The 18,882-nt window shown below is 37.9% G+C and overlaps 1 protein-coding gene across 3 annotated transcripts in view; it reads left to right on the top strand.

Annotated features, from left to right (window-relative positions):
- The window catches only part of unc5da (unc-5 netrin receptor Da), a 247,173-nt gene that overhangs the window by 101,944 nt on the left and 126,347 nt on the right, over positions 1-18,882 (top strand). The window lies entirely within an intron of this gene.

The following is an 18,882-nucleotide window of genomic DNA, read 5'->3' as shown; positions in this document are numbered from 1 at the left end:
AGAGGGACTCACGGCCAGTGCGCCTCGCAGCTGAAGATAATTATCTTCTCACGTCACCGGCCTTGTGCCGTTCCCTCGCGGCTCTCGCCCGCCCTGCTCGTCACAAAGACCTTAAAGGTGCTGAAGAACATGTTTTTAAAAGATGTAATATAAGTCTAAGGTGTCCCCTGAATGTGCCTCAAGAGCTCACGCATGCCTTAAACAACATAAAAAAAGTTCACACAGCTAATATAACCCTCAAAATGTGTCAAAGTGTTCGTCATGCAACATGTCTAATCGCGTAAGTATGGTATTTATATGGATGTTTACATTTGATTCTGAATGAGTTTGATAGTGCTCCATGGCTAAAGCTAACATTACACACTGTTGGAGAGATTTATAAAGAATGAAGTTGTTTATAAATTATACAGACTGCAAGTGTTAAAAAAATGAAAATAAAGACAGTCTTGTCTCCGTTAATATAGTAAGAAACTATGGTAACTTTAACTACATTTAACAGTACATTAGCAACATGCTAATGAAACATTTAGAAAGACAATTTATAAACACCACTAAAAATATCATGATATCATGGATCATGTCGGTTATTATCGCTCCATCTGCCATTTTTCGCTATTGTCCTTGCTTGCTTACCTAGTCTGATGATTCAGCTGTGCACAGATCCAGACGTCCTGCCCTTGTGTAATGCTTTGAACATGAGCTGGCATATGCAAATGTTGGGGGCGTGGATATTAATGATCCCGACTGTTACGTAACAGTGTTATGTTGAGATTCGCCTGTTCTTCGGAGGTCTTTTAAACAAATGAGATTTACACAAGAAGGAGGAAACAATGGACTTTGAGACTCACTGTATGTCATTTCCATGTACTGAACTCTTAAATTTTTGAATCTAGGGCACCTTTAAGTTGTGCATTCTGTCAATTTAAATAGTTTTTTTAAAAAACACAAATTTGAGTGACACTTTCCTGTTAAAACCTTACAGGGTGAAAAAAAAACCTTATCTCCAGGTTAAATAAAGCGCAAAAGAAACTACGAGCAATGACAGTCGTTGTTCTGTTGTAAGTCATGAAATTACAAAACATGCGATTAAAGCTGCCTCAAAACTGTGCATGCATGTATTTGTTGACATGGTTTTAAAGCTATCGTTATCCAATTTGTTGGCCTTGAAAGGTCTTAAAAATGCACATATATACACCAAGGAAATCTAAATTTTCTCAGGGGACCATGCCCCCGTACCCCCCTAGCAAACTGTTTTCTTACCTCTGTAATTATGAAACCCAGCGTACGGCCCGGCTTATATTCTATCTAATGAAATCTGAGGTAAACGTGCATTTCTACAAATGTGCACACCTTGGGACTAAAAGTTTGTATGTGTACTGTGATCAAAAATAAATGGGACCAAACGCGATTGAATGTAAAGGTTTGTGTCTCGTTATTCTATTAATAACATTTCTATCAGAAATTAAAAATTATTAGATTATTAAATCTGAAGATATTTTGTAAAAATGTTTCTGTAACAGCTGCCAAACATAGTATATAGCTCCACTGTGGTTCCCTTGCAAAAAAAAAAAAAAAAAAAAAAAAAAAAAAAAGCTACAGTATTATTGACAACTAATTTCTAATCTTTTTTTTTTTTTTCTCTTTGTTTTCTCCCGCATTGCAATTCACCCGTTAATGGCTTGGATATTCCTGTATAGGTAAGCTTAAATTTCTTTAAAAAATATTGTTTGTGTGTGTGTGTGTGTGTGTGCATCTGAGAGTTTGTAAGATTGAGATTGAACTTGTGGAATTTGAACTCCTCTGTACCTACTGACTTTCCTAAACTCTTTGATGTTGCATTGGTAGCATACAGTGAGTGAAGGAAGTGCTATACGGCTGAATCAATAAACACACACACAAGGTTATGAGCAAACTTTCATCTCAGCCAGTGGTCAATATTTGATTCAGTAGTTTGGTTTTTGTTGATATTTCACTCTGTATTCCGATGTTCTGGAACTGTTTTTCAAGCTTTTCTTACACATTTGAAACTTAAAGTTTCAGAAAGAAGTGAGACAAGGTTTGCAATGAACCTACTGCATCAAGGCTTGTCTGATGCGATTTACAAAATTGTGTTTTTCAGTTGTGTGCGTGTGCCTGTAGTAGGACTTATATTGTTCTATCGCCCCAAACTTTTTAAGAATTCAGGTCTCAAGGAAGTGGAAAAAAACACTAAACTGCAACTTCCACACACACATTCAGATACATATCCACCAAGAGACAGATACCCTCTGCCGAAGTTAATCCAGGCCACTACATATCAAATCATTCTGACACTCAGTTCCTGTTCAGTGGTGACTAATGTAGCTCATCCTGAAAACAGAGACGCCACACTCAGATAGAGAGAGAGGAAGTGTCTGGCTGTTCTGTACCTATTGTCTTACACGTATTGCAGACCAAACCCCTGAAAATCAAAGCCATAATGCAGACCTCCATTTTGAATTTCACATAGGTGCAACAGGCTACTGAAATTTAGACTTAGACTAAAGAATAATGTGTTCGTTATATAAGTTTTTCTTCTCTTCCTTATAGTCTCTGTTTGTTCAGTATGATAAAGTTTGAACTAAGGGTCTGGTGTTATCATATAAATTCATTTGTATTATTCAAGTCAGATTAATTTTGCACAGTGTGTCCTCATCAATGTTTTTATCCCTTTGATAAAGACTTCATCGTGAATTATTAAGTGGGCTTTGTAACTCTGAGAGGAGGGCTTGAAAAATTAAAAAGATAAAAGCTCAAGATGAGAAGAGTATTAAAATTCCAGATGATTTTGGGCTGCAGAAACTGGAGAAGCTGAAGCAAGGAGTGTGTCTCTTAAGCAAATAAAACAAAAATACAAGGAGAAAGAGTTGAGTTGAGAATATGAAAGAGCCTCTGGTGAAGATTGTCATGTTTTAGCCCAACTCACTCAGACTCAGAAACTGCCTAAATTCAGCACACGCAGACCCAGAGTTACCAGCGATAATTAGTCTAGTTGTCAGGGTTGTGTGCCCTTCAGAATTGAATTGAGTATGCCTTGTAGTTTGAATGGAAACAGAATTAAATTAACTGGAATTCAAAGAAGTCTGTTTTCAAATGTATAAATGTATAAATTATATATGTGACGGAGGCCAGCTAGTAGTTGCTGTGCAAGTAAACCTCACTCCTCTGATCTCAAGAGACGACTGATGCAAGGGGTTGTAGCCTTTAGCCTCCTTGTTAGAGCGTCCGACTCCCACGCCGGAGACCCAGGTTAGAGGCCCGTGCAGAGCGGGGCGAGTAGGACCTGGGTAGAGAGATTTCATTGGTGCTGTGACCTGGATGGGAGTGAGTTTTTTTTTTTTGGGGGGGTGAGTCTAACGGAGGCCAGCTAGTAGTTGCTGTGCAAGTAAACCTCACTCCTCTGATCTCAAGAGACGCTCTAGCGACAGATGCTAGGGGTTGCAGCATTTAGCCTCCTTGTTAGAGCATCCGACTACTATGCCAGAGACCCAGGTTCGCGGCCCGTGCAGAGCGGGGCGAGTAGGACCTGGGTAGAGGGGTTACATTGGTGCTGTGACCCGGATGGGAGTGAGGTTTAGGGGGGTGAGTGTAACGGAGACCAGCTAGTAGTTGCTGTGCAAGTAAACCTCACTCTCCTTATCTCTAGAGATGCTCTAGCTACTGATGCTAGGGGGTTGCATCCTTTAGCCTCCTTGTTAGAGTGCCCGACTCCCACACCAGAGACCCAGGTTCGAGGCCCGTGCAGAGCGGGGCAAGGTGGACCTGGGTAGAGGGGTTACATTGGTGCCATGACCCGGATGGGAGTGAGGTTTGGGGAGGGGTGGGTGAGTGTAATGGAGACCAGCTAGTAGTTGCTGTGCAAGTAAACCTCACTCCTCTGATCTCAAGAGACGCTCTAGCGACAGATGCTAGGGGTTGCAGCATTTAGCCTCCTTGTTAGAGCATCCGACTACTATGCCAGAGACCCAGGTTCGCGGCCCGTGCAGAGCGGGGCGAGTAGGACCTGGGTAGAGGGGTTACATTGGTGCTGTGACCCGGATGGGAGTGAGGTTTAGGGGGGTGAGTGTAACGGAGACCAGCTAGTAGTTGCCCTGCAAGTAAACCTCACTCTCCTTATCTCAAGAAACGCTCTAGCTACTGATGCTAGGGGTTGCATCCTTTAGCCTCCTTGTTAGAGTGCCCGACTCCCACGCCAGAGACCCAGGTTTGAGGCCCGTGCAGAGCGGGGCGAGTTGGACCTGGGTAGAGGGGTTACATTGGTGCCGTGACCCGGATGGGAGTGAGGTTTAGGAGGGTGATTGTAACGGAGGCCAGCTAGTAGTTGTTGTGCAAGTAAACCTCACTCCTCTGATCTCAAGAGATGCTCTAGTGACTGATGCTAGGGGTTGCAGCCTTTAGCCTGGGAGAGCATCCAACTCCCATGCCAGAGACCCAGGTTCGAGGCCCGCGCAGAGTGGGGCAAGTAGGACCTGGGTAGAGGGGTTACATATACATCCCACTGCTCTTTGAGAAAGAGGTGATTTGCAATGTATATTATGAGAAAATTTAAGTGTTTCTTGACATTTGATGCATGTAAATCTATTGCAGGAGACCTTAAAAACAAAATTAGGAACCTTTAAAATAGCATAATATGGAAAGTTTAATAAATGAACTTTATATTTAACTTCAATTTGATTTCCCGTCATTCCAGTTTAACTTCCTGTGAGGTGTGGCCAATTCAGATCAAAGAAAGCCAATTCTTCAATATCACTAGCAATGATGAGTCATTTCATAGCTCAGCACACTCCGAGTCAACAGAGAAGAATCACGCTTTATCCCAGCGCACCAACATCAGAGTCGCGAGCAATGAGTCATGGCCTAACCCATTCGGCTGTTGAGAGAACAAAACCTTTATTTCAGAAGTTTAACACAAACTCCACCTTCCACTGATAGTTTCTGAACTATTTAATGTGTAGTCTCTCTCTCTCCAGTGATTTTGAATGTCTCGGCTGATTGCGCACACGTCATTATGACTGAATGGCAGTGCTTTTGATGAAAGTGTGAACACTGTGAAGTTTGAGAAATAATCATTACTATGAATTATGGCAAAATAGAGAATCTCAGCAGTGGGTCGCTCTGATGATCCCGTCTAATGGGCCCTCCATTACGGCATGTGTTTGTGTGCATTAGATTCTCAGTTGGGCCGTAGTCTTTACGAGTTGATCAACAGGGAGGCTCTTTTATGATAGTTTCAAAGTACTTGTCCTATAGAACAAAGTGATTTAAGGAAAAGTAAGGGGAAAAACAGAGCAAGTGTGTGGAAAACACTCCTTTCTCTTTGTGGTAATGTCTTCCTTCATGTCAAAAGACACTGCAATACCACTGTTGTAATTATGTCACAACTTTAGTGAAAAGAGTCTAAGACAGAAACCCAATTGTCTCAGAAAAAGACAATGACACTATAATTGCCTTTTATGTTCATGCTGAATGACAAGGAAGAATCAGAAATGACAGCCAATGAGCTTTTATTGTAAAGCACAGAGGCTATTGAATTCCCTGCTGGAATAACCCTCCATCTAACGTTGAGAGAGTCGACAGGTTAATAATTACAAGCCCGAATCCCCGTAATTGAGTTTATACATAGTTTTATGAGCAAGACCGATATCTATTTCCATTCACCCTTTCAGTGTAATCAATTGTTATTGTCAATTAAAATGCTGTAAAGATGATCTAAGATGGTTTACAGGAGTAAACAGATCTCTTGTACATTCAGGCTTGCCATAGGCTTAGAGATCTACGGTATTATATTATGTGCCCCTTGCTCATACAGCCTGATACGTAAAGGTGTTAACATAAAAGGGGTTTTCAGCAGCCCGTTGATTGTCACTTCTGGTGCGAAATCATGGAAAAGTGTTGTGTGCATCTAGGCTCATTGTGATCAAGGTTTTGATTGCTGGCCAGTGTTTGATCCCCATTACACATTTGGCATGCTGCGTGTTCATGGGGTTTAATTAAATAATTCTGGATGATAACTCTTCTCATTCTACTCTGTTGGAGTGCTTTGAATGGATGCTCTCCAGCGTGATTCTTCACTGCTGTGAAGAGCAGTTCCACAAGCTTTCGCATTTCACTCAAACTCCAGGGAGAATGAGCCAGAGTGGATCTATGCCCAATTGTCCGTAGGCACAGAGTTTGGTGTGTGTGTGTGTGTGTGTTTCTGTGTGTGGTCCTGGTAAACCCTACAGTACAAATATGGCAATATCTGAAATCCTTGTCCTTGTGGGGACATGTTTTTGTCCCCATGAGGAAAACAGCTTATAAATCATACAGATTTTTTTTTTTTTTAAATGTAAAAATGCAGAAATGTTTTTTGTGTTATGGGTAGGTTTGGGGATGGGTTAGGGGACAGAATATATAGTTTGTACAGGATAAAAATCATTATGTCTATGGAAAGTCCCCATTAATGATGTGTTAGTTTTTATTTTTAATTTTTTTTAATTCTTCATTTATTTTTTTGCAAATTGAAAGATTGGTATATTGAAAATAGTCTGGCAAACCTCTCAGGTTGATATACAATTGATTGTTCGCAAAGACCCGCCCCCTTTAGTTACTGTTGCTATGTCCAACAAGCCATGTCGCTCACACCACACATGTTCTCACGCAGTGAAAAATACAACACGTCGACAGACAAAACAGAGCAGGTTACATTTGATATATTAAATAGTCTCAAATGTTGTAATTTTTAAGGAAATTTAAACAATAAATACTGTTTTGTGGCTCTTTAATGTGTCGCATTAGATCAATGTATCGCCAGCTCCGTGAACCGATCATCTCTTCTTTCTAGTTAATTTATAGCATCAAATTAACATGAATGAACATCAGAAGGAATGTTGTTTCAAATGCAAAAAGACGTCAATACACACCATTTTTCAAGTTCAAGTTTACTAACTCCCCTGACTGCTTTGTTGGACAAAACGGCGGATTCTGAGTTATAATTGGTTAAATCGCCTGTCACTCAAACTCCCTGTGAAGGGTCATTTTCCAGTTTTGGATGTGTTTCTCTGGTTATTGGTTTTTCAGTTAGTCTTGAATTTTCCAAGTGTTAAAAAAATAGCAAAAAATGGGGTATTGATTTTATCTAGATACTACAGTAATTCTAAACATTAAGCGGTTTTAGTTCAGTGAATATTTGATGTATTTGATATGAGCCAAATAATTTTTTTGAAAGTGAAAGTGACAATTGAAGGCCATTTATGGTAACCCATACTTGGAATTTGTCCTCTGCAAAATTTGTCCTTTGTCCTCTTTATATGAATTTGTGGCCTAAAGGTGTACAGAGAGCGCCCTGCGGCTGCAAGTATGAATTGAAAACACCATTCCTGAAATGTCCTCTTCTTCTTTAGAATAATTTGTGGACTAAAGGTGTACAGAGCGCCCTCCGGCTGCAAGTATGAATTGAAAACACAGTATCCAGCACTCATAGTGAGGACAATAAATATTACTTCTCAGTATAGAAAATTGACATAAATATATAAGAATCCATCAATATTTCTCCAAATGTGCATGCTTTTAAGCTAAAAGCCTATATGAAATGCCATAGAGGTAACATAATTGTTTAAGTCACCATGAATTTAAAATGGATGATTCTTGTAGTTTTATGGATTATTGTAGTATTTATTATACATTTTTTATCCTTGCATATCATTATTTATTTATTTCATTTTTTAATTAATCAATCTTTATTTAAAATAACTTTTCAATGATGTATTTAATGGCGTGAGGGTGGGACAACCTGTCACTCACGTGAGATCGTAGCAAACCACAACCATCCAGTGGTCAATTCCAAATGAACAAAATCAAGTCGCGCTCTACATTTTTTTCCTTGTTCGGGAAGCTGTTTCACTCAGATATAGTTAGAGAAGAAATGACTACTTCCATTTAATGTGGTCTTTAAATGCTTAATTGCAATTAAATGTGGATAGTTTTGTACTTTTCACTGTTTTGTTAGAGTCATTAACTTGTAATTTAGTAAATACTGACACAGTACGCATACTTTAGTATAATTCTCTGCACTTTTCCCCCTTCTCTGGAGATCAGAGAACTAAACTGCAGGAAGGCAAATCTCCAGGAGCGAGACTGAGCCCCCCTGGTGTATGTGTATGCTCCACGATTACCACTGCATTTGTTGCTTTCTCTGATTAAAATGTGACGTAAAGGTATATAGAGAGGATAAGTGGCTTTTAAAGAGCTTTCATCATCGAACAGTGCTTCAGGGAGAACTGTAAGTCACTTTGGATAAGTGTCTGCTAAATGATTATTTATACAACAGTAGATCACATACCATAAATAAAGCAGAAATTTAAGCTTTCTGTTGTCTAATCCAAAATTCTACAAAAACAGGGCTGCGAGTATAAAGCGGATTGCCTTAGGATGCATTAATACCCGTCATAGCGTTTACTGTGCTTAACTTCACTTGTTGATTTACTGTTATTAGATTAATTTTCTACACACATATTCTATACATTCTTTCCTCATTTGATGCAGAATTCATCATTCTTATAATAATGAGAAAGTACACTTGAGATAAATTCCTTGTCACGTTGGGAGCACATTTTTATTTATTTCTCATGCCGGGGGCTTAAATTAATCATTAATGTTTTGATGTATAGGTGTATTAATTTGCTCGTGTTTGTGTTGTAAGGACGCCAGACGTGTATGCATATTCTGTGTGCAATTAATTCTTTGTGCAGTCTCAGGGAAAGGTTTTGCCACATTATGTTGAATGGATGAAGCCGTAATTATCTCTTAATTCATGCTATTAGTGTTCCACTAAACAAAGATTCATTCCTCATCCCCCTCTTTCCGCCATTGATTGGAAATGCATGTAATTGACTGTGAGAACGGACCATTTAAGCAAACAGATCAAGTTCCTAGGTTGCATTGTCTTACATATAGTGGTCCCTGTAGGGAAATCTAGGGCTTTTTGTGTAGGATTTCTTATGATGGAATTTGATTCCTTATTTAGAACCATGGTATGCTCTCCTTCTCTGTTATCCTTATCTGATCCCCTATTGTTTGAATTGCTTGCAAATAAGTGATGAGTTATTATAATATGGATTCACTGGTCATATAAACATTCAGAGTCTGCTTATTTTAATAGAATTAAGTCTACAGTTTAAATTTTTGCTGTCACTTTAACAAAATAATTTAGTTCAATTATGAAAATGATGGCAAAATAGATGTCTGTAGATTGCAGGCCAGTTAATATGTTGAGTGAATAAAAAATTAAAGGCTTTTGTAATGTCCTAATAATGTAATGTATTTAAATTATCTTCATTTAAGAGCTTTTCTCAGTAAATCTTGAAATATCTCGATTAATTAATTGCCATATCATGTTCTTAACTCAATTACATTTAAACCTAATTATGCACTAAATTACACTGTGAATCATTTTAAAATCTCATCATTCAGGAACTAAGCTTAATCTGTATTCAATAACTTGAAATATTCCTCATTTAGCTACTGCTTTCTTTTGAATCTTTTTCTCTATCCTTCTTTATTATATACATTGTTTGCGTTCAGTGTGTCTAGCTGTTTTCTAACACCCTGGCTTTTGTGATATTTTGTTCAGCCTTCCACTGAAATGTTTATCTTTTCATATTTTTTCTGTATCTGTGATTTTCCTTGTTCAAACCCCCAGAATTTGGAGATTTTGTAAGAGCTTCATGGTTTTTGTGAATCTTTGTCTATGCTTTTATTCTTCTTTCTCACTCTTTTTCATTCTCAGTTTGTAATGTATTTAAAGGGGAAGTGTATAATGTCTACACAATTTGGGGTACCAAGCAGAGCAAAAAGGGCTCTTTTACACTTATTGGCTTATAAAAAAAATGTAAATATCAATTTATTACAAACTAAGTGAGACAGAAGCAATACTCACTCCTATGAATGGCTCATCTACTGTTGTTTCTGCAAATGGCACTAAGATAGAATAAAAAAAAAACTTTTAACATTGAGGAATGAGCTTCTTCATACCATTGCTCTGATTATAGGAGCCTGGTCTCATTAGAAAAACGTACCTGTGGGAACGTTTTCGTGAGTCGCAAAATACGTACCAATACATATATATCACTGTAGTTTCAATGTGAAATGTCCACTGAGTGGCAGTAAAAGTAAAAGTAAAAAGTTTTTTTTTTTTTTTTTTTTTAAACGTGAATAAACAGATAAACGTGAATATGGTATGTTTTTATGACGTTGGTTTTTATACGAATCACCGCAGTTCTGATTTAAAATTTGTCCTGTGAGTGGCGCTAAAAGTGTAATGCTCTATTATGTTTTAAAATAACGTAACACCAAAACTACACCTAAACCTACCCGATTGTAGCATATGCACACGTATCAGGATAATCAATAAACTTGGGAATGTTCAGAACGCTTTTAGCATGCTGGACTGGGTTATAAAACCATCTCGGCTCCGCATAGTCTGCCATAAGATAAGCCCACTTGACACTTTTGTGGACAAGCGATGGTAAACAGTAAAGTCCAACTTCCTCTCTTTGGTGACTTCAAAAGGAGCACCCCCCCAGAGACTGACCAGATCCACATTCCAACACCCCACACACACAGGAACACACAAAAGCACACACACAGGCACATACAGAAACACACAATCATACATTTTTAACTGTATATGTGAACTACCACTATGCTGGAATATATATATGATATATTTTAGAGCCTATGCATGTTTCCTAGTGTTTAAATGAGTGTATTTGTGCTAGTGTGCATTTTAACGATATAATTTTGTCTGTAAACCATAACTTGGTTTCTATGCCTTTCTGACCTATCGAGTTTGATCTCGTTTCAAAGCTCCGGACTCGAGCTATTCATTGAGACATGTCACAAAACGGACAAATGCATTTTGCTATGTGTTTAATGATCCTGTGAAGAACCCACTCCATCTCGAAATCCGATCTGATGGGCATTAAGTATGCAAATTCAGCTAGGAGACCAAACAAAGCAACTTTGCCCGCCAAATAGTGCTGCGCCTCTATTGGCTGCTACAATTCAGGAGGTGTGTTAGCTTGGGTTTCCATAAAGACAACGACACACACCTTCGCTCTCTCTTGTCTCTTCGCGCTGCTCTTCTTCTTCTCCTTTGTCTCCCGACTGACTCACGAGCACCTCGTGCACGGACGCCTCAGGTGACCGCGCTTCCCAACCACGCGCGCAGTTCGGGAGGACCACTTCTTTAGACTCTCTCTCTCTCTTCGGCTAAGTTACTTAAGCTTAAACCTCTTTTGAAAACCCCGCCGGAGAAACCCTCTCTGAAAGGACCAACCCAGCCAGGCGCATTGAAACTGCTACACACGGACTTGAACCAATAAGCAAGTATTATCATTTATCTGAATTTGTCTAAACTGATTTCTGTGCTGGCTCTCTCTCTCTCAAAAGGGTTTACGTTAACTGTGTAATTTGCCATCCTTTGATCATCTTTCTTTCCATGTCTTTTCTTCATTCTCACTCGTGTATATATAGGTGTATACTTCTGTATATATTTTTGACGTATAATCTCGGTAGCCGTAGCTGCATATATTAAACACATAATTCATGCTCGATTGTTCTGTTGTTCTTTCAACTGAAGATCAAGTCACTTTAACGTTTTTCGATCGCTTTATGCTTTAGTTATTTTCATGGCCAGAAAATAACTCTGTTTATAATATTCTGTGAGGGACTTAGTTTGCTGGACAAACGAACAGTTTCTCTAGATAATTATTAAACCAGAACTAATCATATATGTAATTGATTATAATTCGTTGTAATTGATTCACAATATATGTTTAATTCCCCGTTGGGTTGATATATGAATCATAATTTATTCATAACCTTATGAATTATTATATTCATATTTCATCCATAAATTAATTAATAACTGTACGAAACGCTACATTCGTTACACGATAGTGTTAACAAAAGCAAATGTGACATAAAAAGCATCCGTAATCGTGCTGTTTTAGCTTGTTTGGATCTCTCATCTTTGAGCTTTTTTACCGTGACTCGTTTTTCCCCGAAGGCTTCCTTGTCCTAAGTACGACTCCGTATCAGCTGAGCTACCGAGTAAGCTTGTTATGTCAGAAAAGCGAAACATATGGAGCTGGTTAAGTGATGCAAAGTCCAAAATATATTTGTTTACAAATCGTGCACTTTGGTAAAAAGCATTTTGAAGTCATAACATAACACTGTGCGAGGAGACATGAAAACAAGTTTTGTTAATTTAATTTTTTTTTATTAATCCATAATCTGACTCTGTAATTGTTACTGTGTATGAAAACGATTAAAAGCGCTTGCTGTTTTACTGCCTCTAGTGTTCATTTCTGTTGGAAACTGTAGTGATATGTACATATTGGTACGTATTTTAGCGACTCGCGAAAACATTCACACAGATACGTCTTTCCATGAGACCAGATTGGATTAAAGCGATTTAGGCCCTGTATTAAGATGCGTTTTGGTCAATCGGTCACAAGTAGACGAGGGAGACACATTCCCGTTTACACCTGGTGTTTTAATCCATCTCTTTTGTCCACTTTTGGCTGCTTCTGTCTTGATTTCTTTGAGGGGAGGGTCTATGGGTGGGTGAATGTATGGGTTTTTTTCATATCTTTTGATTTACAAATGAATGTGAAAAAAGGAGTGCAAAAGCTTTCATTTCTGCTCCAATAGCAGCAAGATCACCCGAACGCGGTGAGTGAGTGTGTGTGTGTCAGTAATGGTGAAAGAACATTGTGCTTGGTACGTTTTTCGTCTTTAAACCAAGCTTCTGCCGACAAAGTTTAAACCCCTTCTGGCTTGTGTGTTTCCCATAATGTTTACGCATTAGGTCTGTAGGCAGAGAGTAGGTGGTCTTTTGTGGCTGTTCGAAAACATCCGACCACATGAGCGTTTACATCACGAAAGCAATTCAGTCGAATGCGTTTTCGACTACCTCTGGACAAGCTCAAAACATTTTAGACCCTGTTTTTACACCTGTTTTTAACATTGTCCACTTGTGATCAGATTGGTGAAAACGCTTCAAAATACCAGGTGTAAACAGGGCCTTGGAGACTGTGGGGGTGTGTGAGTGTGTGTGTATGGGTCAGTATAGGTGTATCTGCACCCAGCCAGCTATCAGAGTTATTGGCTCAAGCACCTGACTCATCAGGTGAGTCCAACAGACTTACAAAGGGTAGTTAACTCCTGTGCTTTGTTTGTGCCTGCTAATTTTTCCTAGATAGACAGAGAGACTTGTTGCTAAATCAACATCCAAACCTCATTCTAAGTTCTAAAAAAAAAAAAAAAAAAATCTCAGCTGCAGATGAAAGTCTGAAATAATCTAAATAGCTCTGGTGTGAATGATTAACAACCCAGGTGGCCTGCTGGAGAGGGTCTGACTTAATTCTGCACTGGTGTTTATGCAGTGAGACTTGTGTGTCAGAGCCAACTGTGAAGTGTCCCTTTTCCCTAAGCCTGGCTCCCTTCTATAATTATGACACCCTCCAGATGTCACCTCTCCATCCTGTGAGCCCTCCTGCGCTGCCTGCCAACCACACCATCTTTTTTTCCTCTTTTCTGTCATCACCTCTCTCACTCCCTATGATTTGTATATATATATATATATATATATATATATATATATATATATATATATATATATATATATATATATATATATATATATATATGAAGACTTCAGATGCAAAAGCCTCTAAGTGCCATCTGAAATTTTCTTCTAAATTGAGCATTTTTTATCAAGCTTGTATGTTTATGTTCAGTTATTTCACTTTAATGGCAATGAAAAGGACCTATTAATTGCCATTAAAATGAAATTACTGAATCTAAACATATGAGCTTGATAAAAATGCTCATTTTAGAAGATAACTTAGAGGCTTTTGCATCTGAAGTCTTCATATACACACACACATACACACACACTACCATTCAAAAGTTTGGGATTGGTACGATTTTTAATGTTTTTAAAAGAAGTTTCATCTGCTGTTTTCTTTTCAGAAAAGAAATTAAAGAAATTAATACTTTTATTCAGCAAGGATGCATTAAATCGATCAAAAGTGACAGTAAAGACATTTATAATGTTACAAAAGATTATATTTTAAATAAACGCTGTTCTTTTGAACTTTCTATTAATCAGAGAATCCTAAAAAAATATTTTGTACAATTGTACACAATAAATGTTTCTTGAGAAGCAAATCATCATATTAGAATGATTTCTGAAGGATCATGTGAGACTGAGGACTGGAGTAACGATGCTGAAAATTCAGCTTTGCGAACACAAGAACAGTGATGAGAATTACGGCGTTATAAATAACGCGCGTTACTAACGCCGTTACTTTTTTCAGTAACGAGTAATCAAACGAATTACTTTTTCTCCCGTTACAACGCCGTTAGCGTTACTGACAAAAAAAATGCCGCGTTACTATAATTGAGCTCACTGAAGCGGTTTTCATCCGAGTAAGCTCTCTCTCAGCCATAGGACCTGCAAAGTTTTTTCTCTGGTGTGTGCTGCGGTTAGTCATACACAAATATAATTTTAAACTGATAATAATGTATGATGCGCTGTGTGTGTGTCTGTCAGAGCATGCGCGCAAAGCGCGAGCTCAAACCAGAATACCCTTTTTGATGCTCGAAAATATGTGAAATTAGCTTTTTTCTAGTCGACTAGTAGTTGTTCATTTAAGCTATTAGTTGACTAATCACATTTATATTAATTTAATTTCTTAAATACTGGAGAGAATAAACCATAATAAGGAGTGTTTACATAATATAGGCTATAGCACTCAAGGGCATGCATAATTGCCATAAAGAACCGGCAAAAGTAATGATTATGAGTGTGACAAAAACAGCAAGGAGACATTTTAATTGTTTATTAATAAAGTAATGTTTTCTGAATCAGTGTCGGCTGCAAAGATTAAGTTGACATTGCTGATTCTCATTGCTGATCATCTGCTCATATGGACGCGCCTAGAGAGATAACGCACATTTCATTCGGATTAGGCTATATAATCAGAGTAGCCTCTTTATTTTCGTGTTTAATTACTTCATTTTCGTTAAAGTAGATATTTCAAGCATTCTATAGATATATTTCTCATGTCTGCGAGGCAAGCAGCCTCTGAGTTTCGGTTCATTTAGCCTATAAGACGCGCTCCAGTTCACGCGCCAGTGATCGCGCCCGCGCCTCCATGTCATGATTTTATTGTCTGCTATATTTGCTTGTTATATATTAAATCCAAGCAATTGGTTGATGAAACATTGATTAAAATTAAGATGCAATTTTTACAAAACGAAATTCACTTTAAAGAGAGGCTTTCTATAAAACAAAACTTAATGAAGTGTTTAAAATCATGTCTGACCCACTCCATGTCTCCCGATACATTTTCCCCTATTTTGGAGTGAGCAAAAACATGCCTTTTACTATATTACTATATTGCTGGCTAAAAAAATAAATCCAAAATTGGTTGAAAAAAAAATGGCTGGGTAAAAACAACCCAATCCGTGTTTTTGTCCATATTTAACCCAACATTTTTTAGAGTGTACTAATTGTGTGTATACTATATATACATATTATGTTCGCAGATGATCAGGGATCCTGGGCATCTTTCTCCTGGTGCTTTTCAGAGTCAGTAGAAAGGTCTCTTTTATGTCTCTTTAAAGTTATTGAAACGGTGACCTTAATTCACCCTTCGCCGGGAGTTTGATGGACAGTCGGTAATAGAGAGTTAATAGATTAACTTCGGTGGACTTTAACTTTAAAAAATGGTGTATTGATGTCTTTCCGCAGTTGAAACAACGCACCTTCTGATTCTGATGTTCATTCATGTTTATTTCGTGCAATAAGTAGGAAGAGATGATCAGTTACTTGCACTTTACTTGTCACTTGAACTGAGGTGCTACAGCGATCTGTCACGACACATTAAAGAGGCACAAAATGGTATTTGTTTGAATTTCGCTATGTATTTTCCACTGTGTGAGAACATGACGTGGTGTGAGAGCGCCATGGCTTGTTGGACATAACGTCAGTAACTAAGGGGGGCCTATAAACTGTTACTGTCTTATGGACTGTTCCACAGGTGCATGTGCAATAATTGTTTCATTGAACAAGCATGATAAACATCTTTCCAATAAAGATATGTAAAGCTTATTTGGATTTTACATAATTATCTTTAAAATACATTATACCCAAAAAAAGGGGCGTTTCATTCTTTTTTTTTTTTTTTTTGCTATAAGCATTTTCTCTAGTGCTCTTCCTTGACCTCACTATATATCTACATATTTTATTCAATTTAAACAATATTAAATATTCAGAAGAAAGTGAGTAGAAAAAAAGTGGCAGTAGGGATGCACCTCAATAATTGTGTAATCACACTGAATGTGATTGTAATTGCGGCCTGGCAACCCTGCTGGAAAATTCTATTTTCTCAAGAACGGAAATGAGCTAAGATTCCAAGATGGTTTAGTTTGGCATTTACACACAATCAAACTGTCGCTTGTTAGACTGCAAATGATAATGATGGATGTATCAGTGTTATTTAAGTGTTTACTTTTAGTATAGTGATAAAGCGTGCATAAATTTGCATAAATGTTTGTGGAAATAGCGAAATGTTCTGTGAATACCTTCCCTCTGGTGATTGATGGCCTAGTTTCTCACACTGTAGATGGGAGAGATATTCAGGGAGAGAGATGGACAGATTGAGCTGATATGCACAGAGAGAGAAAAAGAATATGGAAACTTCTGCCCTGAGTTTGAGTTATCTATCGCTGAGGCGATGCCTCATTATTTCTGCCTCATATACATGGCCCTGAATGTTTCCCTCATATAAGCAGTTTTGAGGAAGACACTTTGAAACTTTAGCTTCCCAAGCTATTTCAAGAAGTTAAATTACAGTCAAGCTATGCTTTTGATGTAGGTAGTTAGTTAGTCCAGGCTAGAAGATCACATCCCATCGCAGATAATCCCCTGCTGTTATCTATCACTTATAAATAATGCAAAATTATCTGCTGTATTATCTAGTTGATATATGCTCAACCTCAAGTTTAATCATTTACACTATATTTGAATGTCTTCAGTGTAGGGTTCCCACATTTTGATCAATGAATTCCATATTTTTTCCATTGTTTATTTATTTATTTTTTATTATTGAATCATATTTTTTAAAAATTATTTATATTCAGACGCATTTGTTAATGAATCAGGCCAATTTGTTTATCACTACAACTGATTAATTTCCAGCAGCTTTGATTAATTTCCATGACTTTTTCAAGGCCTTGAACTCTATTTTCAGTTGTTTTGTAACCACGGGAATCCTGTAAATAGCACCAAAATACAGTGCATTTTCAAACCTGTTCATTTAAAAATCTATCTTAGTGAATTGGTTTGTTTGGATGGTTAATCAAACTTCCAAACAATATATATGAGCGAATTATATGACGGTATGTTTAATTATTGCTTCAACTTGCTCTTGCTTAGTGTTTTAACAGCATGTTACTTTGGCTAGAAAGTTGTTTTTTTTCTGTGCTATGAAAACTTCTGACCTCCTTTTTGCCTCCGAACCCATCATACTCTGCATGATTATGTCCACGTGTATCTTCACATGTATCCCTCTCTTTAAATTTCAAGGTTACAAGTAAATGTGTGCATGTTCCCCCGTTAAAGCTGATGAAAGGTTGCTGACACAGCTCATGATTACATCCCAGAAGACCTATTCCACTTGCGGGAGCAGCTCTCAGAAATCAGCACTGGTCCGGTTCGCCAATTAGCCCCACGAGGACTGTAATGGCTTCTGTGATCAAAGCCTGAACCTCGTGCTCCGCTGGGCCTGTTTCTTTAAGTCCTCCTGAGGAGCACACTACAACTATGGGCTAAAAGCTGCCAACCAGCCGGTCACTGGTACAATGAAAGGTGTCAAGATCATATGTATCTCTAGAGAGCTTTGCATATTCATGCAGAGTGTAACTCAAGCACACATATACAAGCACTTCGGAGACCTCCAGCACATCAAAAGAGGTATTCTTAACTACTCTTTCATAATACACAAGCGTCGAAGTGTGGCTCGTGCTATCTGAGCAAAAGGCATTTTCACATTTTCTGGAGAAAGATGAAACGGTTAAAACAGCTCAGTAATGTGTTTTTTTTTTTTCTTTTTTCTATATGACAAATCTACTGTATAGGGCTGATTTGTATGTAAATATGCAAATTACACCCCTAGATTCATCTGATTGGCCCATGTTGGCTGCCTCTGAAATCACATACTCCCTGATTAGGTACTTCTTTTGAATATATAATGAAATACTTCATGGCCATTGAAAAAAAAAAAAAAGGTTCTATAGGATGAATGTGTGTAGAATGAATATATTTTGCTATATCGATCATGTTGTTACTGTCATGTGACCTACCAGTGTCAGTTGCGTAACGTCAGTGTCCATCAGATGCGCATGTCAGAATCTCGACCTAGAAGTTGTAAGTCTTCAGAATACTTACGCCTATACTGTTTTATGAATATCATTAATTTGGACATACTCTTTTTATACTTTTTTCACCTACTATGTATTCAATTTCAGATGCAGCCTTTGTGTGAAAATCTAAAATAATAAAAAGGTTGGAGGTTATCAGTGCCACCTGCTGGTCTGGAGAAAATTCATGACAGGCTTGTGCTTCTATGGACATATGTTAGGACGGCCTTTACGAATCTTTTGTTTCGAATCAGTGGTTCGGATCACGTAAACAAAGCCTCATTTACTGAAATCACGTGACTTTGACGCTCCGAACCACTGATTCAAAACAAAAGATTCGTAAAGCTTCAAAGCAGTGTTTTGAAATCGCCCATCACTAGATATTGTTGA

This window comes from Megalobrama amblycephala, linkage group LG18 (assembly GCF_018812025.1).
Source record: "Megalobrama amblycephala isolate DHTTF-2021 linkage group LG18, ASM1881202v1, whole genome shotgun sequence".
NCBI classification, from domain to species: domain Eukaryota; kingdom Metazoa; phylum Chordata; class Actinopteri; order Cypriniformes; family Xenocyprididae; genus Megalobrama; species Megalobrama amblycephala.
The sequence above is the reverse complement of the archived record's forward strand: the minus strand, read 5'-3'. Positions and strand labels throughout refer to the sequence as shown.